Source organism: Cyprinus carpio, chromosome B20 (assembly GCF_018340385.1).
Source record: "Cyprinus carpio isolate SPL01 chromosome B20, ASM1834038v1, whole genome shotgun sequence".
Lineage (NCBI taxonomy): Eukaryota > Metazoa > Chordata > Actinopteri > Cypriniformes > Cyprinidae > Cyprinus > Cyprinus carpio.
The window spans coordinates 3,024,760-3,052,314 of record NC_056616.1 but is presented as its reverse complement, the minus strand read 5'-3'; the positions used below and the strand labels follow the sequence as shown (position 1 = coordinate 3,052,314).

The 27,555-nt window shown below is 39.8% G+C and overlaps 1 protein-coding gene across 1 annotated transcript in view; it reads left to right on the top strand.

Moving 5' to 3' along the window:
* The first annotated feature begins 65 nt into the window (after positions 1-65).
* Positions 66-27,555, top strand: part of LOC109054520 (band 4.1-like protein 2) — a 101,496-nt gene continuing 74,006 nt past the window's right edge. The window contains 1 exon segment of the mRNA XM_042746172.1: positions 66-224. The gene's annotated coding sequence lies outside the window, so the exon portion shown is untranslated.

The following is a 27,555-nucleotide window of genomic DNA, read 5'->3' as shown; positions in this document are numbered from 1 at the left end:
CACCAATGACATCTCGAGTTTGATTTCCTCCGACCAATCAGCGACGCGGAGGCGGGCTCCGGCGCGCTCGTAGAGGGGAGGGTTCGCGTGTTTCACTACGTTGGCTTTTCTCCCAGAAAGATTTCGGTGTGGGAATTTCAATTTTACATTTCTGAGGCAGTCCGAGGCTCTTTAACCGGAGACCACATCCTCAAAGTTTCGCCGAGCGCGTCTAGACGGAACAGGTACGGCACTTTTGGCTGTTTTTAATCATATCAGCAGTGTTTGTGTGTATATTTCGTATAGGTGATTCCGCGAGGAGCTGACTGAGGAGAACTTTATCACGAGCCGTTAGTCTGATGTCACGTCTTTCGAAAGATAACGATATTAATGCTCGATCGGGCAGTGTTTGGGATGGTCACTCTGTGAATCTGTGTCTCGAATGAATCGTGTAACGATGATTTACAGCCTGTCGGGGGTTGTTCGCATCGCTGTGGTGTTTGGAAATGTCGTTAAGCCTCAGAACCCGACGTTTGTAACGTTACAGTCCGCTGGCGTTGTGCGATGTAAGTGTGTGCGTAGCATATGCGACATATGGACAGTTCTCAAACCCCATATGGCGTCTTTATGTAACGATGTAATCTCCAGTCGTGATGTTTACAGCGATCACTGCTCTCTGTGTGCTTTAACAGCACTTTACCCGCCTGAACTCTTCACTGATTCACTCATCTGGATGTGACGCTGAAGAACATCAGCGCAGTTTCAAGCGACTGGAGGCCGTTAAAATCACCGTAACGTGTTTTTGTTTGCCGTTAAAATTTGGTGGCACGTGGCTGGCGCGAGGCTCACAGCCCTGTGTGTGTGTGTGTGTGTGTGTGTGCGCGAGCGGTTCTCCGACGCCAAAGCTTCAGTCCAGATGTGCTTGTTTTACATCACACACTGCGAGCGACGCGACGCGAAAACTTCGCTTCGCGCACGCTTCACCGAGGAAAAAAAAAACACGCCTCAAAGCATATTGTAATTTTTTTTTGTTCTCACTCTTAAAATGTAGTTGATGCAAGCCTGTTAGTAATAATTTTCATAGCATTGGAGATATTTTAAAATTCGTAAAAATGCTGGAACGCGCCAAAAATGTCTGAAATGCATTTCCGGTTATTTTATTCTGCTGGCTTCATTCTCTGTTAAAGCTGAAGTAGGTTTACACGAGCTAAAAACAATACAGATAGTAACTGTTGAATTCTGGCAGACACTATGGACAACTTGGCTTTTTTTTTTCTTTGAAGGCCAGTCATAATTTCTTAGTTAGTTGACACTTTACCAAAGATAGTCCACCCAGAATTGAAAGTTCTGTCATATTTCCACTCGCTCATATTGTTTCAGACCTATGAATGTATTTCTGCTGAACACACAAGAAGACATTTGGATCAGTGTTAGTAACCAAACAACAACTTGTCCACACTGACTTCTAAAACATATTTTTTTTTCCATACGATGGCTACCATCAACCGTTTGGTTACCCAGATTCTTCAGATTATCTTTTTATGTTCAACAGTAGAAAGAAACAAACTGAGGGTTGGTGAATGATGACAGAAACGTATTTTATGGGTGAGCTATCCCTTTGTAAGGCCAGTGATATTGTCAGCCGAACCCTTTTGATCTAAACATTTCCTTAAAGTCCAACTGAATTCTTAAGGTCTCCGTTGTAAACAAATAAAATATTTTAGTTTTTTTTTTCAGTACTTTTTTTATTTTATTATTAAAATAAATGTTAATCAATTAAATTATTTAAATCTAAAATTTTCAGTCGAATTAATGATTTGATTTCCGTTGACTGCTCTAGCTTGATTTTGTGCAGCAAATCATAACGCAGTGCAAGTTTGTGTTTGTAGATGCAGCACGGGATTTTAAGGGACAATCCAGTGCAATCAAAGTCAAGCAGAGACTGCATGGGACGCACTGATACAGCAGATACTCTTATCATAACGTGCACACAGTACTACTAAAACAGTGCTCTCTTCTCAGAGTACACTTGATGGTGTGATGCAGAGTGAGCACAGACTGTTTTTTCCTGTGTGAACCACACTGTTGTTGTAATCCTTCTTTCTAGTTCTGTCTAATGCATGCGTGGCTCTGTGTCGTAGTAGCAAATATTTGCATTTGTGAGTGTCGGTGTGGATCATGTGATGTGTGTACGTGCTAATATTTAACAAGGAACAGCCACTAAAAGAGTCAGTGCACGGTTTCATTCCCATTCAACCGCTGTAGGATTTCAGGGCTTGTTTTGACAATGTGAAACAATACGTCATGGCCCCTCCCTGCTGCGGCCGCTTAAAGCCGTCGCCAGCGCTGCAGGGATTAGCGTGTGCTCGAGTGACAGGTTTTGGTGGAGTATGGATCTCTATTGAGTCCACTGGTGTAGCTTTATCCCCAGACCATCTGTCAGATCTGTGCAGCGTCCCTCTCAGTGCACAACACAAACAGACAGCGGGAATAATTTCACAACTTCAGTGTGAAAATCATCGTCACTGTTTGTGTTTTTAGGGTCTTATTTGACCCATGTACGAGTGTTCGCTGCGTTGGGAAGTTGCTGCAGGCTAGGCAATTTTGCTTTTGGTTTAAAAGCAATCACAACCACAGTGCTATATAATTGAAGTTTATTTCTCGATGGGAACAGATTTGGAGAATCGTTATCATTCCATCACTTGCTCACCAGTGTAAAGGGAGCTGTCAGAAATGGTGAAATGCTGTTGAAGTAATGGTTTTAAACTTGCTTCCTGGTAACATATGAGTCCATAATCCTAAAAACGCTCCTGTTGTCTTTCACATCAAAATCCAGCCACATACTTGTTTTCTTGATCTGTGCAGATTTCTCTCCTGATTCACACCAGAACACTTTTTCACTGGAGGAAGTGTTATTATGGATTATAGGTATTTTAGTTAAAAACGTCTTAATGCTGGATCTGTTTCAGCTGTTGTTTTCTCCAGATGTTAACTGATGGACTGGAGTGCTGTGGATTACTTGTGGATTATTGTGATGTTTTTATCTGCTGTTTGGACTCTCATTCTGACGGCACCCATTCACTGCAGAGCATCCATTGCCGAGACGCTGATGCAATGCTACATTTCTCCAAACCTGATGAAGAAACAAACTCATCTACATCTGGGATGACCTGAGGGCATGGACATTTTCAGCAGATTTTCATTTTCGTGTAAACTATTCCTTTAAGATACAGATCTTTCTGGGAGTTGGCTTGAAATGTTCAGGTGACTGCAGCGAGGCATGGTTAGCAGTCAGTAGTTGTGGGTGTTTGTTGTCCGTGTGCTCTGGGTCTCTGGGGTGAGCTTCAGCAGGAGCGAGTTGTTTTCCTGACGGTCTCTGAGGAAATGCAATCTCTGTGCGTTACAGCTGACATCATCCTTTGACTTATCATTAACTCGATAGAGATACATGCCTCTTCATACAGACACAAACATCATAAACTAGAGCCCTCTGAGTCCTGCAACATCAACTCAGTCACATTACCCAGTCATAAAACTGAAATTTTCTATATAGTATGGACTAGTGGTGGGAGAAAAAATAGATTTTCCGATGCATCACGATTCTCTCTTCAATGATTCTGAATCGATTCTGAGCTTGTTTATTTTTCCCGGATATGGCACGTGTGCGCGCTAGAGACGCGGCGGGCTTCGTTGCACAGAATTTGCGCTGTGAGACACATGCACATCGCTTGAGAGTCTGTGCTTCCACCTGCTGTGTTTGACTTTAGATATGCTTGCATTTATGCCGCTTGGAATGCAGTACTATTAGATGCACTGACAGACTTTCACGTGCGCTTTGTGTTTTGATGTCCTGAAGCTCAATTGCAGCTGCACTTGCATTTTCGAATACGTTTATACAACACTGATGTACACACAGTCAGTTTTGTTTTCAGAGCAGGACAAAACATCTGATATCGAAATAGATCTGTGCATTAGTGTGAATGCATGTTCACAGTGTTTCCCATACATTGGGAAATATCAAAACTGACCGCAACAAACAGATTTTTCAAAAGGCTTTGACTTCGTTGAATAAACATGAGCACTGCACGTGTCATAGTCTAAACCCGGTGCAGGTGTTTTTATGTCACTGTATTTCTGAAGAAAACTGACTGTAATGCCTGAGCAGTGTTTGTGAGCGCAGGCTCAGCTTATTTGATTACAGCCATTACCGGGGAAACCTCTCTCTCTCTCCCGCTCTACAAGCACCTCCTGCTGGCAGAGAATGAGTTTGCATTTGCTGCTGTATGAAACACTGCTTCTGTTATAAATACTTATAATAATTAGAGTAGTTAATCTTTAGTATAAGCCTAGCTAACGCTAATATAATGAGCATTAGAATTAAGTTTCTTTATTAACTATTTAATGCCCCTATAACTTTTATTAGGGTAAAAAAACTGTATGACATGATGATATTTACTATTTTTACACACCAGAGGCTTTTTAATGAATTGTGAATCTAAAATATAGATGCTAGAGAATGTACAAATTAACATTGTTTGTGTCATATCAGTCAGAAAAGCAGTTCTGATTAGACACCCGTTTTAATGATTACAATTTAAAGGGTCACGAAACCCCAGACTGCTTTTTAAGAGATTTTAGCTTGTGCTTTTGTGGCACATCATAGAAGACAATGTTAGCATCTGTTAATTTTAATTTTTGGAGAAAACTGGTTAATTTGAAGCTTTTTTGTGCTATTTTCATCTTCCGGGTTTAAAAAATACATTGTGTTGATGTCACAATTTGTGACGTGGCAAAAGACTGTAGTACATCGATGACGCGTCGGTGTCTATTAAATTATTCAGGAGACTGCGTGTTCTTATCCTATGGGAAGACACTTTGCTTAATTATTCACAGCAGCATGTGCTGATTTGCTATGACAGACGCTTTAGACTGAGATGACATCCCACACATTAACTGAGAGAAACGTTCATGGATTGAAAGAGAGCGTTTGTTTTTTTGTTTTGTAATAAGAGTTTGGCTCAAATGCGGTGCATTCATGAGTGTAACCGGTTTTACAGCTCTTTGACACAACCCATCAAAAGCTTTAAATAAACGCCACAGAATAAGCCTTAAATGTTATCAGAGGTGCAACAGTGCATTATATATGTTTTCGATGCAGAGTGCAAATGGATGAGCATTTATTTGTGTTTTTAACTCGATGGGGGCGAATTAAACCGAAGTTGTCTGTCTCCGATCTTCCCCCTCCACTCTTCTGCACACCATGCCCACTTTTTATTTTTTTTAGCATTTTTAAAACTGTAGTGAGAACAAACCAGTGCTGAAACAGCATGACCCTTTAATTAAACCTCTAAAAACAGTAAAAAAAAAAAAAAAAGTAAAAAATAAGACTGATTTGAAAGTGCCATAATAAACCATCATCTTTATAGCCTGAGTTTTTAATAGCAGCTGTTGTTGGCCACTTTAATGATCAGAGCAGTGCTTCCTCTCACACATCACTGCACTGAAGCGTTCTGCTCTTGTGTTTAATAAGCTTGGTGGAAATGGGGACAGGTCTGAGGAGCGCCTCTGACTGTGCCCTCCTTATTCTGGGGCATGCTGGGACAGCGATTGCTTAACCACTCGGAAGGGTTGTGGGAATATCTATGTGAGAGCTACTGGGCCTCACCGGCGTTACATCATGCAGCAAGACTTCAGTCCACTTCAACTCTCACCAAACCAGTGGATCTCATATGAAGTAAATGGTTTCTGGTACTCAATGGGGTTGTGGTCATCTGCTGGTAAATGTCATTACTGCAGCGTCCCGTAAACTAAAACACGGGGTTTGCGTGAGAGCTGATGAGGCGTCTCAGCGACAGTAAGACCATACGAGAGCGGATCAGCTGTTCTTTCAGACTGATTAGAAGGAGAGCAGAGGAACGGCCCGGGGTTTGGCCTGTTCCCAAGCGTAGTTAAAAACGGCTTATCCGCAGGACGCCAATTTAGAGAGCCAACCTTTCACCTGAAGCCCAAGAGAAGAAGTCATTTGGATAAAATGTGCTGCTCTTCAAATCACGGTGCTTGATAGCAGTTGAAGTCCTGTAGAGTGCTGCAGGATTTGTCTTGCGGCAGTCATCCAGAATGGAGGAGGCTCTAAGGGGAGCGTTAGCCAGCTATAGCTGCAATTCCATTGTTACTAACCAGATGCTAAAAATTAAGTACTTGTAATTAGAATACATTACATTTTTAAATGCTTATAAATAGGGCTGTGCGATTAATCAAAATCGTCATAAAATCCAGATTTTCCATGGCCCGACCTCCCGCAGTATGCAATCCAATTATATCAGAATGCAGCGCGCCTATATGGAGCGTGAGAACAGAACAGACTGGGGATATGCCTACGTAACTCCTGGTTCAAACACTGTCTGTGATGCGTATTTTTTCAGAGCCCATGTTAACGGATCAGAGCGTTCACACTACACACGGGAAAAGATGCGAAAGATATACAGAAAGGTTAGAAATAGAAAGGTGCGAAAGTAATGAATATCTAGCCCATGAGCATAGAGAGAGTTGTGAGTGCACAGGAGTTTGAGCGAGAGGAGACACGTTTTAAGTGCACGCACTCTCTCCGGACGAGAGCAGCGTGTATCTGAGCATGCGCGTCTGGTTTTGTGACAGAGAAAAGGAAATCTGAACAGAAAGATTGGCGCTCGCGCATTATTTTAATGTTCTTTCACGTTACAGTAACGCGCTCTTGCTGCCGCTTCTGCACCGCATACACATACTGTTTACACACTGCAGACGTGTACGTGTGAACCTGTATAATGTATAACAAATCTATTTCAACACCTGAGGCACCGCTACAATGAGGACTATGACCAGTGCATGGCAAAAAAGAAAAAAAAAAATCCCCGGACATGGAATTTAATTAATTATTTATTTTTTGCCATATGTCTAAACATTTTGTAACACCTTCACGTAGTGATTATTTTGACTTATGTCTGTTCTAGAGACATGTTACAACTTTTTGATAAAGCTCTCATTGGTTTTCTTTTGGAAATATGTTTCAGATTCATAGGGAATGCATTTATGACTGTAAAGCATGTCTGTGTCAAAATCGTGATTAAAACCGAAATCGCAAAATTGATCAAAGAAATTGCGATCGTTTTTTTGTCCATATCGCACACCCTACTCATAATCAGATTAGTTATGTTTTTATGGATTACATTATATGTTATGACAAAGAATTAAACATGAAAATATTTTGAGCTTTCAGTAACCACAGACATTATTTCAAATGTATACCATGACGACATAAAGGTGTACTCAGATACCGTAACGTGTTTCATTAGGAAGTTTATAGAAGATGTAGTGCCGACAAAACAATCCACATCTACCCCAACCAAAAACCGTGGATTAATAGCGATGTTCGAGCAGCCTTGTCAGCGGGGCCATCCGCTCTAAATCCAGAAACGCTGATGATCGCAAAAAGGCCAGTTACGATCTCAGGAAATTCATCAAAGCCACAAAAAGACAATATAAAAACCAATTCAACACCAACGATGCAAGAAGCATGTGGCAGGGCATCAATAACATCACAGACTTTAAAGGGAATAAACCAGCTACTGTGAACATTGCCGCCTCTCTACCGGACGAGCTTAATAACTTTTTTGCTCGTTTCGAGGCTCACAACACCGCCCACACAGAGAGCGCTCCCGCAGGTGAGTGCACTCTCCGTCTCTGTCGCGGTTGTAACCTGATCCTTCCGACGGATGAATATCCGCAAGGCTGCGGGTCCTGATGGCATCCCAGGCCGTGTGCTCCGAGCATGCGCATTCCAGCTAGCCGGTGTTTTCACAGACATTTTCAACCTCTCCCTCTCTCTGTCTGTGGTTCCCTCGTGCTTCAAAAAATCCACCATTGTGCCCATACCAAAGAAAAATAAAATCACATGCTTGAATGACATGAAAATATTCAGGAGAACCATCTCTCACTCAACATCGACAAGACCAAGGAGCTGGTGGTGGATTTCAGGAGACACACCATCACCATTGACAAGACACCTGTGGAGCGGGTAAACTGCTTTAAGTTCCTCGGTGTTAACATCAGTGAAGATCTCACCTGGTCTACACACACTGATGCAGTGCTGAAGAAGGCACATCAACGCCTCTTCTCCCTGAGACGGCTGAGGAAGTTTGGAATGAGCCCCAGCATCCTCAGATCATTCTACACCTGCACAGTGGAGAGCATCCTGACGGGCTGCATCACTGCCTGGTTTGGAAACAGCATTATTTTTTATAAAATCAATGTAGAATTTCTATACTTCTGTGTGTTGACCTGACCTGACCTAAAAACAATCTGCAAAATATAGACAACTTAGTTTTAATGAAAAAATAACAAATTAAAAAAGAAATAATCAAAATCTATGACAAAGATACTATTATAAACTAGGTTGGTGGATAATTCAGCAGCAAAAGATACCCTGGAAAAATCATGAGTGCACAATTTGATAAAATCTAAGCATTTAGTGAAAAAAAAACATTATTTAGTGGGGAAGAAATAAAAGTGAACTTCATAGTGTTTTCCAGTCACGTGAGCTTCCCTCACTCTGATCAGGGTCTCGTCTCTGGCTCTTCATCTCAGTGAATGCTAATTGGCCCTGTGCCCACTCATGCTGTTGAGTGCCATCTTTCACAGCGTCTCCTCTCCAGTTCAGCTCTCTGATATCTCTGCAGGTGAAGCGCAGCAGCTGCTCTCGTGCTGACGCTGTCATAAGAGCGGAGCGGGTCAGGAGACACTCTCTGTGAATGGAGGCATTGCCGGGGTTTAATGGGCTGCTCCGACTCCGGACAGCAGGAGGAGCGACTGAATGAGGGGATGAGATCAGAGACTCCGAGGAGGAGCAGATCAGACTGACACACTTCCTGTTTTATAACATGACACTATAATACTTTTCATTTAGCGTTTATTTTATTCAACAGCTACATCTAGTAACTATGAATAACAGACAGAACTGTTAAACAAAGACAGTAAACTAATAAATTCGGAGTCTAATGCTCCTGTTCAATGCTGTCAAAATAAAAGGATATATATGGCCATTGGCTCTCTAAGATGTCACCATTGGGCACCAAAAAGTTCATACCAGTCGACCAGTAAACAATATGTAATAGAGTTGTTGATTTGCTTCAGGTGCCTATTCTTTCATGTTTATATTAAACGCGAGAAAATCCTGAAGATTTCAGATCATGTTGAGTCATGTCTTGAGTTGTTGTTGTTGTATGTGTGCGTGTGTGAGAGTGAGCTGTGTGTGTGTGTGTGTGTGTGTGGACTGAGCCTGACGTCTGCAGTAAAGCCGAGCTCATGTTTTCCCCGGTGACGGGTTACTGAGGTGATGTGTGTGCACCTGTGTGGCACTAACGAGAGACCAGAGCTGAGCACAATAGTCATTCAGAGCATACAGCACGTCTCAATCATGCTCTCTGTGTGTGATCTCTTTGTCTGATTTTCTCCTTGTCAGGGCTGATCTGGCCTCTATATGAACAGCTTTATTCTGCTTTTCCTCTCTCAAATCCCTTGACAAATGCTCTGGTTTGTGACTCGTTTTACCTGGTGTCACAATTTCCTGCACCGTCTGTCTCTACCAAACACTGAATGGTCATTACACAGCAATATATATATATATGACCATAAATACTGTGTTCTGCAAGTTAAGATTAGAGAGAAAGACGAGAAAAAACATATTTTGCTTGCAGCTTGTCAAACTTGATGATGAGAATCATATCTTTTTTTGTTGATGTTGTTTTGTCTAAATATGTTTGCTTCGGTGGTTTTGAGTCAAACCAAGCAGACCAGGATTTTGGTCAGTGTAGTGAATTTGCATGAGTGACTCAAACATTTTTCATCCTCGTGTAAAATTCCCAGTCATGAGAATTCTGATGGGAATGACTGGATTTCGCCTGTGAAATTACAACAAACATCAGTAAATGTGGATGCACCTTGCAGTATGTAATTTTGACAGCTGGCAGCTGAAATGGTTATTGCAGTCCAAATTCAAAATATTGTTTCTCCCGCCCCCTCCTCAGACTCTGTTGCCAGATTGAGGAAGTGCAGCAGCCTTACGCTGTAAGTGGATGAGTTGATTAATCCGTGTTTTATTTAAAGCTTTTTGGATGAATCCTGAGGCTTTTTAGATCGGGTAGTATCTGTGACCTCTGACCCAGTTCGTTTGCTGGCTTCCATGGCTGCAGTACGCTGTGTTTTCCACCAACTTGGCAACCCGGGGTAAATTGGCAGTGGGTGGAGTCCTGCAAACCAAAACAAAAAGAGACATTCCAAAGCAAAACACACATTTCAAAGCAGAATAACTGGCAAGAAACAAGTATGCGATCTTAGCGTAATACGCAAACACATCATGGTGTTTATGCAAACAAATTACACGCAGCAGCTGTAAGACGTCTCTGCTGTTAGTGAAAGCTGAAGTGTGTCATCAAACAGAATTGCATAATGACAGTTTTTGAGCACATTGGCAGATCTGAATTGTGTTTGATGGCTCGGGAGCTTTCTCTCTCTCTCTCTGTCTTTGTCTGTTTCATAATGTGATTGATGTTGTGTTGGTCTCTTCTGATTGAATCAGTCGGGATGCCAAACGCATGATGAACATTTTGAACAGTTTATTTTTCAGCACCCAAAAACACAAGGCTGTGTGGGACAGATGGCAGCACAGATTACATAAAGCTTTGTGTTTTCAAGCGTTTGCTCATGGGATGATTTTCCACTTAAACCTCATTAACAAATGTCTGTATGTCTTAACTAGGAACGGATGGATGATAAACAAATCAGAGCTCTACTAGTAGTAGATTTAAACTTTTTAATGTTTGCAGTGGTGCTTTAAAAGCAGATGCAATGTAGAGGGCTTTAGCGTGCTTAAACTCTCGGAGAATCTCCCTGTCGTGCATCAGATGGGTTTCTTTGAGCTGAGCTCTGTGCTCTTCCTGATGCACATCTTTAGCTGATGGGTTTGTCAGCGTTGAAAGTTTAAAAACACTTTAAAAACCGATCAAGATCAGCACGTCCGGTTTCCGCTGTCAGTCTGCCCAGCGCTGATCTGAGCTGTGTGCATCTGGACTCATGTTGTTCCTCACGCCTTTGGTTTGTGTTCTTGTGTTTGAATTGTGGTCCGGTCCTCTGCGGATCCACGTGTGTCCCAGCGCAGGCCTCGGGTCCGCCTCGGATGGGTGGGAATGCCGTGATGTCATGTCAGATACCAGTTACATCCAAACAGCTGGAAGTGTACGGCCGCTGATCTCACGCTGAAGCAACTCGATGGTTGATGTCATGATGTACGGAGGTTGTGTGTGTGTGTTTACATCGGTCTTCCTCTCATTGATCAGCTCAAGATGTCCACTGAGATCAGTCCAGCTGTCAGCTGCAGTCTCCAAGTAAACTTCACTCTTCACTAGAGCCGTGTGAAGCAGTGCAGGAGGATAAAATCTCAACAGTACAAGTCCTTGAACATCGAAAGCAGCAGAAGTTTCACTAAACTTTGGATCTAAGCCCAGTTTAATGATGTTTCCCCATAAAAAGAAACGTGTGGTCACATATTCTGCTCAGTGCTTTGAATCCAGCAGGACAACATTTCTTGTGTTTCCTCTGTCACATTGGATTCATTTTTTTCCACTGAGCTCATTGCAGTGCCATTTTCGGGTCACTGTCCTGGGAAAATGTCATCGCTTCCTTTCTCTCTCTCTCTCTTTCTCTCTCTCTCTCGCTCTCTCTCTCTCTTTTTGGCAGTGATGGCTATAAAGGCAGTCTTCATGGGCATCTCACTAGGTTTTAGAATGTAAACCTCATTAAACTGCATTTGCCGCATTTATTTTTTGCAGAAACCCAATTTATTTTCAGGGACTGTGAAATATTTTATTGCCCTAAACCCCAAATATGATGATGATGATCCTATATATCAACTATATATCAGCTTTCAGGCCCATTTACTGTATACTGTGTGAAAAAAAATTAAGATAGCTTTTATTTCAAATAAAATACATTTTGTTTTAAAATATTAAAATATCAGTATACAAAAAGCATTAAAATATTGTCTGAATGCAATTGTCATTGCATCATTTTTCTATGCACTGTTGGGATAATGCAAGTGAATGTGAGAAATGAGCTGGGGCTTGGGGCAAAAATGCTTTTGATTGTTGCGGTTAAAGTGTAACAATTTAATGTTATAATTGGCATATTAAATATTAATGAAAGGTTGATTTCTGACCCTGATGTTAGTCCAGTAAACCTATAAAAACAGATTTCATTTTTATTTCTTACTATCTAAAATCAGTCTGATGGCTGAGCGGTTTTCAGACAGTATAACAAAATCATAATCAGATTCAGTGTTAAGATGCATTGCATGTAACATTATATAACTAATATCTTGAACTTTCTCTCAGGTTTTCTGGAGATGTTTGATATGATACAGTGATTTTCCTGATGGCAGCACGTTGGAGCTGCAGGAGTTGTTTGATGAGAGATCGTGAAACACACTGTGTTTCTCTGTGTAATAATGTGCTGGTGAGGCGCTCACACACACACAGACAGACGTGCAGGTGTGTCATGCAGACTCGCAGTACACTCGCTCCTCGCTCCACAAATGCGCGTTTAAACGCGTCATGAATAATTCATTACTCGCTGGAGTGGAGTGTATTCAGGGATGTTTCCAGTTTATTTAAAACTCTTAAATGAGGGCAATTTGTTCCAGCCCAGCGGGTGCGATCGTGCATATCCAGTGTGTGTGTGTGTGTGTGTGTGTGTGTGTGTGTGTGTGTGTTCATGCCGTCCTCTGTGTGTTCAGTGCTTCCCTCTCGCTTTGACCTTCTTTTATTGCTGCTGAGTTGACATGACACAAACTGCATGCGTAACCAGGAACTGCCCGTCTCCATAGCAACCCTGACCCCCAGCAACTGGAAGGGGCAGCGAAAGACATGGTGGACGAAATACATGAGAAACGGTTTGTCTCTGAACTGTTGAACACTGACCTTAGAGTAAGAAATGGCTGATGTTTAAAGATGCTGCAGGCTCGTTTCAACATCCATTTAACATTCTGAATCTGAATGTCTAGCAAATGACGCACTGTACACTTTTTACAGTGATCAGCCACAATGTTACAAGCAGGTGGTGTGGACTCCACCAGACCTCTGAACGTGTCTGACACCAAGACATTAGCAGCAGATCCTTTATATCAATAGTTTACCCAGAAATAAAAATTTGCTGAAAATTAATTCGCCCTCAGGCCATCCAAGATGAAGATGAGTTTGCTTCTTCATCAGGTTTGGAGAAATCTAGCATTGCATCCCCCCCCCCAACCCCCCCCCCCCCCCAAAACTACTAGTGTCGTGGAGCGGGTGTGTTACAGATACATGGTGTTGTCATATCTGTGCATTTCTAGAGTGAGCTAAAATGACAAGAGTGCACATAAATTTGGTAAACAAATGTTTTTACACACCACACAACTTTTTACAACACACTTCACTGTGTGATCACTGGCACAGTGTACAATTGTGTTTTTTGCATTTGATTTTCCTAGGACTTTAGACAAACATTTCAAGGGCCTCCTGATATGGGAAGTCCCCAACTGGGGGACCACTGATGGATGCCCTCATGCGGGCCTCAAGATGCTCCCCTGCAGTCTGTTGTGAAGGTCTGTTTTCACCTGCAAGTAACAGATGAAGACAAGACTCAAAACACATAATTCATTTAAACATAAATGAGCATGTTATTTTAAATGCATGCATGTTTTAAGTATTCTTATCCTGTTCATGGCGGAGAAGTCCCTCTCTCAGTGCAATTGCAGCCAGCTGGCAGAGGTTTGGGTACAAGACCCCAAACTCCTCATATTTAGAGGCCAGCTCCATCATGACCTGTAGCTGTCTTGTCCTGAAATCATATGCTTTCATTAATATTACAAATAGACCTTTACTGTTAAGTATTACCATTTAATTTCAACAGTCATGCTTAAAGATGGCCATCTTTAAATATCTACAGTACACAAGGCCATAGCATTATGCACTATATATGTATATATAGCGCAGCGCTGCGTCTAGAAGTCACACACCAGACGTCTCACGTTCAATTCAAGCAGTGGTCTAAAACTGTTTATTTAATCACCAAATGGAGTTTGCTTCAAGAATGAACAATGTGGCATAAATGAGTTTGAAGTTTGGTGTTTAGAAAAACAGAGCAAAGGGAAAGTGAAAGTGCGATCTGTATTACAGCTCTCTATATGAAGAATACAGACTGTATTAGAGCCACAGAGAGCGCACAATACATAATTTATAGCCTAGGGTGAAGTCATTATGTACATTAACAATGATTTGGGACAAATATAATGTAATTTAATTGAAAACTATGTGAATGGCGCTCTGTTCCGCGGCAGGATTTTCTCCAGCTGCATTTAAATGCACGTTTGAAGTTTCCCGCTCTGTGCAGCGCAGCGTCATGTGTCAAAACAAACAACATGTGCTGTTAGTGATTTCCGCCTCTAGAGGCCGCTCTCGTACTGTATAATGGCAGCGGACCCTTCTCAGCCACTTCAGTAATGGGCGCATCCCGGAAAACTATCGGCATGGATTTTTGCAGATAACCGATTGTTCCGCCAATCAACTATCAACACAGATGAATCGGTCGACCTCTACAAGGTAGGCAGTTGTCTGAATGACATCCACTCCTCCACAGCAGTGCTGGCATCCACAGAAAGCAGTTTCCCTGCCAGGGTCCTCAGTGAGCGTGACCTGCTTCGTGGTCAGTTGATCTTGCTGCCCGTGGCCCCAAGACACTGAAAGCTGCAATGACCTCCAGGTCAGGGAACCTCACCTCAAGCTGACTTATCAGGCCATCTAAGTACGGGTCCATTACCTGATAAAAACATGAATGAATGTATTGAATGAATGAACAGGAAAAGTGATCAAAGACCTTTCTGAAATTACCTCCAAACAAAACCTCCTCCAGAATTGCTGCCTGTCTCTACCTTTTGGTTGAGTTCTCCTGTCCTTCTCCTGCTCAGTGGAAATGGCGAAAGGACCCAAGCTGGCTGGGTCATCCAAATTCTGGCTCAGCTCTGACAAGAGAATGAGAGTCCAAACAGCTGATTAAAAACATCACAAGTAATCCACAGCACTCCAGTCCATCAGTTCACATCTGGAGAAGACAAAAGATGAAACACATCCAGCAAGATGCTTTTAAACTGTTGTTTCTGGCTGAAATTTGAGTCCATAATCCATAATAAAGTTTCCTCCAGTGAAAAGTCCATCTCCTGTTGTCTCTCACATCAAAATCCAGTTTTGGCTTGTAAACGGTGCTTGAACTGTCCAGATTTCTCTCCTGATTCAGACCAGAACACTTTTCACTGGAGGAAGCATTATTATTGATTATGGACTCGGATTTTAGTTAAAAACATCATAATGATGGATTTGTTTTCTTACAAACAGAGCTTTTGGCTTCACAAGACATTAACTGATGCTGTCAATAAATGCAGTCATTTTTTGGCAAATTCCATAATGGTGTAGAAATTAGGTACTGCACCTTTAAGACATTTGTATGTAAATAAGCGGTGTCATAAATAGCTTACCTCTGTTTTTTTTTTTGTTTTTTTTTTTTAAGTCAACATGAATTTAATTAACCAGTGCACATTATAAAACCCAGGGTTTCCCACACATTGATTTATTTGTGGCGGGCCGCCACAATATCAAAACTGACCACCACAAATAGATTTTCCAAAAGGCTTTGACTTCATTGAATAAACATGAGCACTGCACGTTTCAAAATCAAAAACCAATGCGGGTGTTTTTATATCAATGTATTTCAGAAGGAAACCGACTGTATTTAGAAAAATTTCGATTTCATTTCATTTTGCATGTAATGCTTGTTAAGGCAGCGTTTGTGAGCTCAGCACTGCTTCGCAGCCGTTACCGGAGAATCCTGTATCTCTCCCACTCTTAAAGCGCCTCCTGCTGGCAGAAAATGAATTTGCATATGTGTGTATATATGGGGGCGGGGGAGTGCCGCCACAAATAGAGTGTAAGGCTGTGGGAAACACTGTAAAACCTCTTCAGTTTTTCTTCAGCCTGTCTGCTGACATCATGAGGGTCGAGTGGGCGGGTCTGAGACAGTTAACCAGTAATAACACAGTCTGCTTTAATAATCCAGTCAAATCCTGATGGATGTGCTTATGAATACTGTCAGGGTTTGTGCTGGAGTTTGTGAATATCACTAGCAGCCTTGTGTAAGCTGATTTACACACTCCCTTGATCACACACACTAGTGGTTATGGTTATGAATGAGTTACACACACACACACACACACACACACACACAGTACGTTACATTCCTCTCTCCAGTGTCCTGCAGCCTCAGTTTATTTCCTTATGAGTGTGTGTGAGTGCTGACCCAAACCATCTGTCCCTGAAGTGTGTGTGTGTTTATGCATTGAAATCACATTTTGCAGTTGAAAGCAGCTGTAAACCCATTACAGTAACTTGATTTAGAGCGGCCTGAATCTGTTCCTGTCTCTGTGTGCTCTCAAAGAGTGTGTGTGTGTGTGTTTTCAGAGTATCATACCTGTGTACTGCACATACTGATGAATGCAGTATGCAAGGAATGTGTCTTATATGCAGATTGATTAATACTGCAGGTTTAACTCAATTTAACGCGCAGTGTTATGAATAGGGTTGCAAAAAGGTGGAAATTTCCAGTAAATTTCGGAAAAAGTTTCTGGTAAATTTTCCACCACTTTGTAACCCTAGTCATGAATGTGGATGATAAAAATAAATAAATCAAATGCTGCAATACACGCTCTAATAAGAAATTCTGCAGAGCTATTACCACATCTTAAATTTATTTTAAATCATCAAATAAACACATGGTTGCTAGTATAAAAATAAATCTGTTAATTTGACTAAACCTTTTAGGTTGCAAACATTACCGTGATGAGTTCTGTTTATGTAATGTTGATCCTTACATCTTATAACTAAATATTATTTAAGTTATTTAAAAAAAATATAGTAGTTTGAAATTACCTTGATTACTTGGGCAGTGTTTATTAAATTTGTTACATTTAATTAAGTTCATCAAATTCATATGCTACATGTTAAGTTGTATTTAGCATGTGATATGCTAGCTGCTGACGATTATTTAACCTCTCAATTAGTTGAAACAACTTGTGTTTTTAATGTAATCAAAAATAGTAGCTCAGTATAGTTCATTGGTTGAAGAAATTCATCAGAAGTTATCCTAACTCAAAGATTGATGGAAATGTTTGTTGTTGTTTTGTGTTTTCCAGTGTAGCATTCCCTTCTGAGTGCAGTTGTGAGTGTTTATAGGTGTGTGTGACAGGCAGAGGATCTGTCTCTATCTCTCTGCTGTCAGGTGACTTTAATCACTTCTTTCTTTATTGCCGTCACAAGACTTGGAGCAGTAGAACATCTGGTAACACAGTTACTGACGGTCAGCAGTCTGATCGTAAAAAATGCTGCTGGTTGAGTGTTGAACAGGTTTTGGACCAATGAGGTTTCGCTGTAGACAGAGCGCGCCAAAAAACTGCAAACCAGCTGACCAATAAAGTGCCACTTGTGAAACTCAAAAGCACTAATAATCATGCAGCACATGTAACTCGGTTGCAGAGTGTAGTGAATGTAGTTTTGTGAAGAGCCTGTCTCATGTTTCACGGGCCGTCTCGTCGTCAGATTCAGAAGAGAGCGGTTCAGTGTTTTTCAAATAAAACTACCGGAGTCTTCCAGACCCACATTCCTGAGGATGAGCGGCGGTGAAGCAAACACGAGCTCCCACTGCGTCTGTCTGAGAGCCGCCAATCAACCAGAAGACAAGTGTCTGTGGGTTGTGTGCCGCTCTTAACGCTCTCTGCATTATTACTACATGATGCTCAGAGGTACTTGGAAGGTGAAATAGTTCATTGCATTTTCATAATGTTTTTTGGGCACATGATGTGTGGATGTATGATTATGACAGTCAACATTGTGCAGGTCTCATCTGGGTTCTTTCAAACTCATCTGAAGTGCAGATATCAGGTCCTAATGTATGGTCCTCATACATGAGCAAGTCCTAATTTTAGTGACTGCTTTGTTCAGAATAGGAAATTAAGACAAAAGAAGTTGCATCCTTCAATTTGTAACTTTGTTGTATCTTGTGTATCTTATCAACAAATTAACAGCAAACATTTATAGCAAACATTTTTTTTAATGTCAACCAATGACAAAATAACAAAAATAAACTATGTCAAGGCTTTAGTAATATTTTAAATATTACAGTAATCATGAAGTCACCCTGACGGTGAGTCTCAACCAGCAGCGCTCTCTAATGTGTGTTTGCTCACGTGCAGAGACAGACAGAGGCAGTGCTGCCGTTGTGTGCTTATCGTGAGAAATGTTTGCTTTCAGAGCTTTAGTCACACACAGATATGAGATCCATTGCTTTAGATGTCATTCAGATGCGTCACACAATAGATGCCAAAGCAGGACACCTGCACAGATCACACACACACACACACACACACACACACACACACACACACACACACACACACACACTTACAGACTGATAACCATTAGAAGAGGGCTGGGCTTTGTAGTTTTTCCCTTATCAATATTATCACAATATTCATTTCCCATTAACGGAAGGAAATGCTTTTCACATGTTTGTTAGATCTTGAGAATGAATGTAAACTTGTTTGTTCTCAGTTAAACTCCACTGAGTAAGATACATTTTAATTGAGGACCACATGAAATCCATTTTATTTTCCCACATTCTGTTTTCCATTTAATTATTTAATACAAATATATAAAAAAAAATGTTTCATGAAATACTATTTAATAACATATAATAAAAAAATCAAACATTAGGAATGCGCAATATTAATTATGCTGATATGTCTTTCTGATAAGAGGAATACATTAACTCACATGTGCTCAGGTTATAGTGAGGGGTGTAACATTTCAGTCACACGCTTGAGGTATTCAGCCAATCACAACGCACTGGATAGCTGGCCAATCAGAGCACACCTCGCTTTTTCAGAGCGATGAGCTTTGAAAAAATTGATGCGTTTCAGACGACGGGGCATAGAGGAGAAACAATAATGTACATTATATGGAAAATAATTTGTTTTTTGAACATTAAACTGCATAAACACATTGCATTACTCCAAATACACAAAATAATGTTCTTTTTAGCAACGTCATGTGACCCTTTAAATAATTTTATATATACTGATTTACTTATTAATGTGTAATATGTTTTATTTTTTAAACAAATCATAAATCCAAAAGATTTTCAGAATTTTTACAACTCTTTGCTTTAGACCATCTATAAATGTTAAACCTTAAAATAAAATGTTAGGGTTAACACTGCATCTTTCTGGGAAAAAATGCAGTGATAGGTCTATATAATTTATTTATAGTTATTTTTAAAGCTTCAGTGTACTGACAATAAAACTATCATCAATGTTTGTTTAATTCTAATAAGTTCTTGTTAAAAACTAAACAAAATTAAAAATATTTTACTTATCATTTCTGCACAGGAGAGACTTGGTGTTGTTTCCAAACAAAAGGAAATATATCGGTATCGGCCAAAAAGGGTTGAAAAATATTGCCAAAAATCAGATATCGTGCATCCCTATAAAAAACAATTTAAGACAAAATTGTGAATTTGGGGCAGTCGTGGCCTAATGGATCGAGAGTCGGACTTGTAACTAGGGCTGAACGATTAATTGCATTTGCGATAATATCGGGATGTGAAAACCATTCTCATCAAACAAATTGGGCGGGTTTGTTGTGAAAACCTGGCAACCCTGGCACGCTACGCGCGGAAATGTTTGAAAGCGTAATATGAATGAAATTACTTCAAAACGGCACATTGAAATTACTCTGGCAGTAACAGTGTTACATTACTGAAGACTTCGACCTTAAAATAATATATATAATAAGGTAATATATATTCTTATTTATTTATTTGAAGTCTTTCTAAAGCAGTGGTTCTCAAAGTGGGGGCGCACGGGCCATCAGCAGAAAAAGAAAAGAAATAAAACCCTAAACAGCCAAAGGACGTAACTTAGAACGGGAGATATGCTTTTATATTTCTGCAATCTACTTTAGTTTGTGTGATTTGTATATTAATGTTTACACCAGGTTTACACCTAATTTCATCGTAACACAGGCCTGGCCTACAGAAAAGAACATTTCTGATTAATCTATCTAATATTGTGTGCACTTGGATGGGTTAAATGTTGGCCACACACACACACACACACACACACACACACACACACACACACTGCACTTTCACTAAATTAAAAGTTGGATGAAAAAGTATCTTGGTTTTATTATATTTAAAAAATATGATTTTAGGCTATACCTAGAGAAAGACATTTTAGTATACAGTAGTAATTTCTGTCATAATTTCTTCAGTTTAAACCAGACTTTTATTATGACGGAATGGCGTGAAGATCTTATTTGACAGTATTTTTTCTCAAAGTAAACAGTGTAAATCTGCTGAGGTGCCTCTCAGAGCAGCTCTGGAGATGAAGGTCATGTCCTCATACAGTGAGATGAGCATCACGTGTGTTATTACATCATTTCCCACAAAACATATATATATTTTTCGCCCCCCCACAAAATACACACTTACACCAACAAAAAAAAACACCCCCCCCCCACCATCATCCTCCTCTCACAAAACACACAAGCATGACTTTAGCACTATTTTTTGCAACTTTCAGACCCTTTTAGCAAGGTTTTTCCATAAAACATACATACAAACAAACCTACCTACTTTTATAAAACAAACATAAGATACTGTTCAGATGGAAGATAAGATCCCTCCATTGTTGCCCCACGAGCGCGAGGTCTGACTTCCCCAGCGCAGTGTCGTCTCTATCGGTGTCTGTTCTGTGCAGTGAGCGGGAGAGAAGCAGCGTGTTCAGCTGGCCGTACCGCAGCAGACTCGTCAGTAAATGAGTATAAACGGCGTTTCCAAGCACCTGTCGCTTACTGACTGTCTGGGCTTATAAACATGAACCCAGTTCGTCTGTTAATGTGCACAGTTTGTTACTCAGTACAGTAAAATAGCCAAACCTTGTGGATTTTATCAGACGATGTCGCTCATATATCAGGATTTAAGGAGTAAAGTGAGAGTGACTCCTGGATATTAATGAAATTAAAATGTATTTATGTTTGTTTTATGCATGACAACAGAAAAAATGTGAACGGCTTTTTTGGGCGTTCAGTTGTATACAGTATGTGAAAGTTCAGAGAGTAGAACAGATCCGAGGTGCTGAATGCAAACCCGACGTCATAAATATGCTAATTAATGTGACATCATCTGCCGCCACAAGTCTCACAAAATCCTGTGGGAAACGCTGGAGTTTGTGTAGTAGATGAAACGCCAGTCCTCGTTCATTCACACAGAGACCGAGAACATACAGACTCATCACACATGCACTGACCGCTGCTGTCGCATGTATTTCTGCTGATAGATTAATGCAACATAAGTTGTATTGTGATCTAAAAATATATTGCTTATCACCCCTTTTCTGCTGTTAATGCTCTCAGAAATATCAACATCAATACTCACCTGTGGTGTGTTTGAGACTGACAGACAGATGGGTGGTTTTGTGTGGCCCTGGATCCTGATTAGTTTTGACAGACTGTGGTGATTGCCATCTGCAAGCATTGCAATTTGGGGATTAGTGTGTTAGGACGAACACACACACACGGTCAATTATCCATCCTGGTCTTTATTGTAGACTCGCTTATAAATGATGATGATGATTAGAGGTCGACCGATGTATCGGTTTTGCCGATTAATCGGCACCGATAGTTGATTGCTGGAACAATTGGCTATCTGCAAAAATCCATGGCGATAGTTTTCCGGGTTGCGTCCGTTTGCTGGAGCGGCAGAGCAGGGTCTGTTTTCATTATACAGTGTGAGAGCGGCCTCTAGTGGTTGAAATCACTGACAGCATGTACTATTTGTTTAGACACGTGATGCTGCACGCTGAACAGATCAAGAAACTTCAGACCCGGATTTAAATGCAGCTGACAGAAAATCTTGCCGCGCCACAGAGCGCCATTCACATAGTCTTCCATTAACCCTCTGGAGTCGATTAACGCGTATACGCGTTTTGGCGTATTTTCTCCTGATAACCCCGAAAAGAACTTAAATTACACTTTCAGTTTTGATCGTACAGATAAGAGCAAATACATCAATAGAATCTGTAAACGGTCTACCTTTTTTTTGTATACAGACATAATAACAACAAAACTTTGTGCACTTATAAAATAAAGATAACAAAAAGGAGTTGCTGTCTGCAGCCTTTTTGTCTGCGCTGATCTTCAGTTACAAATGCGTCATTAAAATGAACTGTAACTCAGTGAATACTCAACGAAGAGACATTAGAGAGATATCTATAGAAAGCCTGACATGTCTACTTTTAAACTAAACAAGTGCTGCTGTAAAACAAATATTCTGTGATAAAGTAATCCATATGAAAACAACGCGATGTCCGTTTTTCACGTCTCCCTTCATTATCTTCTAATGCGACCACGCCCCCGCGCCGAGCGTGCTTTTGAGATTCAAATGTTTCACTGAAGCGCGCGGCTTTTGAATACGCCCCCACACAACAGAAGACAACGCAGCGAGACTGTTCTTCAAGTTTTTTTTATTTTACTGTTTGCTTCGCGATGAGAGGAATAAGACATAATTCACCCCAAAAAGATGTGATGTGGTTGAGGATTTGAGATTTGGATTTCCTCAGAAAAAAGAATGAAGCACTTTATTCAGCAGAGATCATAAATCATGAGTAAGTCTCTTTTTATTGATTTATATACTTGTGACTAGTTTTTCACATAACGTGTAAACATTTTACTAGTTAGACTTTTCCCAAAGACTTTTTCCAAACTATAATTCCTGACTAAATGTATAATCAAGTGAAATATTATGAAGTTTTTCAATAACAATATACACTACTATACCATTCAAAAGCTTGATGTAAATAATATAAATGTACCAATAAATGTAACTGTAACAAATGTAACAATCATTTGCTTGTTCTTTCAATTTATCCCCCTAAAAACCCTAAAAAAAATATTCTCAGCTCTTTTCAACATTAATAATAATAATAATATGATAATAATGATAATAATAACAATAAATGTTTTTTTTTTGTGTAGAAAAATAAGAGTGTTAAAAAGGATTTCTGAAGGATTGTGTGACTGGAGTAATGATGCTAAAAATTCAGTTTGAAAGTCAGCTTTGATTTTTCCTAATAAACTGTTTTAACTGCACTCACAAGTGAATATTAAATTATGTTGTGGTGGATAATTAAATATATTCTAAATAAACTACAAACATAAATTATATAGATTTATTTTGTCCTCACATTCTTTCTTGTAACTCATCCCTCTCAGTGACACAGCTGACTGAATGGCTCATTATGCAGCTCATTATGCAGGCCTTTGTCTTCTCAGGTGTGAATTCATGATAGTTGACGCCTACTCGCATATGACTTTTACCAACAAAAAGTGTCTTAGAAATTTAAATCAATATATTGTTTTCTGTAAGTGAGTAAACGATGATTTTCACATCATTTAGAAAAAAAAATTCTAGGCTACAAGCTCCAGTACTCAAAATTCCTGGGAACCAACGTTCTGTATGTGTTTTATTGCCTTATTCAAGTGATTTAACATTTTTAGTTTTTCACTAACCACGCATAACATTTTTTTTCTCAAAAACACAATCATGTACATACATGCTGCTCACATATTATTATAGCCCAGTTTGTGCTGATTACAGTTAGATTAGACTTTAGCCATTTAGATATTTATAAGAAACTGAAAAAAGCCACAATGTCAGGGCATGACAAAACTTCATTACATTACACTCCCTGACAAAAATCTTGTCGCCTTAAATTACATTACACTCCCTGACAAAAATCTTGTCGCCTATCCAAGTTGTAGGAACAACAAATAATAACTTGACTTCTAGTTGATCATTTGGAATCAGAAGTGGCTTATATGAAAAGGCAAAAGCCTCTAGATTATGCTTATTTTACCAAAATAAAATCTTATCATGCCTTGATTTTTAATGATTTAATTAGGACAGAAAGGTCAGACTTTGCTTAGACAAAAGTCTTGTCACGTCTTTAAAAGATTTAACCAATCACAGATTAGAGCGTCACCTGTGACAAATACTGTAATTAACACATTCCCAGGTGTGTAGAAGAAGAACCCCAACACACACAACCTTCATTTGAATCGCATCCTGACCTCTGACAGCATGCCAAAGATTCAACCACAGACCAAAGTGCTGATCATCAAGAGCCTGAAGACCAAGTCTCCTGCTGAGGTGGCAGACATCTTTAATGTATCTAAACGTCAAGTGGAGAGGATAAGAAAAAGATTTGAAGAAACTGGTGAAGTTCATGACAGGCCCAGGTCACACAGACCCCGTAAGACAACTGTCCGAGAGGACCGTTTGTTGGTTCGACAGTCCAGGGCCAGCCCTTTTTCAACTGCAGAGCTACATAAGAACTGGTCACCAGAAACCCCTGTATCTACAAGAACAGTTTGTCGAATTCTCTCAAACAGTGGTCTCAATGGCCGAATTAGTGCTCAGAAACCAGCATTAAACAGAAGACAACTAAAAAATCGTGTTGCCTTTGGCAAGGCCCACAGTTTGCAGGAAGGATGGACTGTGGAAAAGTGGCAGAAGGTTGATTTTTCCGATGAATCATCTATTGAACTGCATCCCAATCATCGCAAATACTGCAGAAGACCTATTGGAACCCGCATGGACCCAAGATTCACACAGAAAACAGTCAAGTTCGGTGGAGGAAAAATCATGGTTTGGGGTTACATTCAATATGGGGGCGTGGGAGAGATCTGCAGAGTGGATGGCAACATCAACAGCCTGAGGGATCAAGACATTCTTTCTGCCCATTACATTCCAAACCACAAGAGAGGGCAAATTCTTCAGTAGGATGGCGCTCCTTCTCATACTTCAGCCTCCACATCAAAGTTCCTGAAAGCAAAGAAGGTCAAGGTGCTCCAGGATTGGCCAGCCCGGTCACCAGACATGAACATTATTGAGCATTGAAGGAGGAGGCATTGAAGATGAAAACAAAGAATCTTGATGAACTCTGGAAGTCCTGCAAGAATGTTTTCTTTGCCATTCCAAGTTATTTGAGTCATTATCGAGACGTATGGATGCAGTCCTCCAAGCTCATGGGGGTCATACACAATATTAATTCTTTTTCCACTGCACCATGACTTTATGCTCTGTACTGTACATTATTTCTGTTCAGTGACAAGACTTTTATCTAAGCAAAGTCTGACCTTTCTGTCCTAAATAAATAAAAATCAAGGCATGATAAGATTTTATTTTGGTAAAATGAGCGTAATCTAGAGGCCTTTGCCTTTCATATAAGCCACTTCTGATTCTAAATGATTAACTAGAAGTCAAGTTATTATTTGTTGTTCCTAAAACTTGGATAGGTGACAAGATTTTTGTCAGGGACTGTATATTTGCCCCAAATCGTTGTTAATGTACATAATGAATTGTATATTAAGCATTTTCATCGAAAAGTTTGTCTTTCTGTGGCTCTAGTAAACTCTGTATGCTTCATTTATAGAGCTATAATATAGATTGCTCTTTCCATTTGCTCCGTTTTTTTAAACACTGAACTTCAAACTTATCTATGCCTCATTGTTCATTCTTGAAGTAAACTTGTGTCCGTTTGGTGAGTTCTCCTAGACTCAGCTGCTCTTTTATTTTGATTAGATAATCATTAAGTGAGAGTATACATTGTGCTGGTATAATAGTAGTGCCCTGTGATTTCCATGATGCAGAAAATGCGGACGGAATCCAGTCATAAAAACAGAATTCACAGTTTAACGCGGAATGTCACGGAATTGGTTAAATTTAGTCATTACACTTAAATCAAATTGCGATATGGACTAGTATCTGTTAACAGAATTTTTGAGGGGAAAAAATCATAAGGCTTCTTTAAGAAAAAAATGAATAAATTAAGTTGTTTTATGCATTCAAATAATTAGACATGCTAAAACACAGAATTTGGTAACAAAAAAAAAACAAAAAAATATGGTTAGAAAAAATAAAACATTTCATAGGGCCGAAAACATGCAATTTTTTGGTAAACTTTTATTAAATTGATGTGAAAATGTATAAGTTTCATGGTTTTAATTAATTAGACTTGCTTTTTGATTAATAAACTTTAACTATTAAAACAGAGTGGAGAAAAATTAAAATGGAAAAAACAGATTTTGGACAAAAATAAAACTGAATTTAGGAAAAAATAAAACAGATTTTATGGTAATTTCAACATTTACTATTACTATTATTATTACTTTTATCATTATAACTACTACTAGTATGAATCAGTAAGGTTTTACTTTTTTTTTTTTTTTTTAAATAAAGCACTATTTTAATTGTTGTTCAGTATCCATTTTAAAAACTATCAGTTAATTAATCTGTATCAGCCAGTGTGGTCCAACCTAGCTATCGGTAAAATCCGCTATCGGTCGACCTCTAATGATGATGATACCTGTCTTTATGAGGTTCTGATAGGGATGCATCGAATTTAATGCATCGCAGTTAATACACAGAGCCGTAGTTCACTGACAAGCTACGCTATATTGAGTTCATTATCGAAGGCGATTCATCTTCAATAATGAACTCGATATAGCGTAGCTTGTCAGTGAACTACGGCTCTGTGTATTAACTGCTGCTCCATTTGAAAGCAGGTGATGGAGATTTACTACTAATCACGGAACCGCCTTTACTGACGAGATGCGCATGATCATATCGTTCAATATATTGTCCAGCCCTATGATGTTATAATGTATGACTGTTACACCATCAAACCCACTACGATGAGCGCTTTATTAAACATCTAGCAGCAACTTTGAAAAACGTGTGTCTACACTGGATGCGAGCGGCTTGGTGCAACAAAATACTATAGAACCACTGATCTATAATAGAGATTCATTATATAGATCAGTCAATAGAACTCATTATAATCAGTGATGCTGTCTACACTGGATGCGGCACGGTGTGACACCATAAATCCCTCACAGTAAACTGCTGCCACGTTCTATATATGACGTGCTGACACAAATTTCAAATGATTTTCAATGGTCCCTTTGTCGCGTCCAGCTAGCGCAACATCGTGATGTCTATCAGTCATCGATGATGGCATCATCTATCGGTCCAAACCTATGTGTGCATTAGGGGTGGGCGATAAGAGCTAAAATTCATATCACGATATTTTACACTGTCCAGGCGATATCAATATTATATTGCGATATAAGAAACAAATTACAGGCAAAATATTTTAACCTTACATAACTAGAAAAAGTAAGGGATTGGACATAGACATGAAAAGTATTTTTTTACTGTGCCATTGTTTTTTGACCATTGTGCAGTTGTCAGGGAATTGTTGATTATATGCTCACCAAGGATACATTTATTTATTAAAGATACAGCAAACACTGTAAAATTGTGAAATATTGTCCATTTAAATGATCT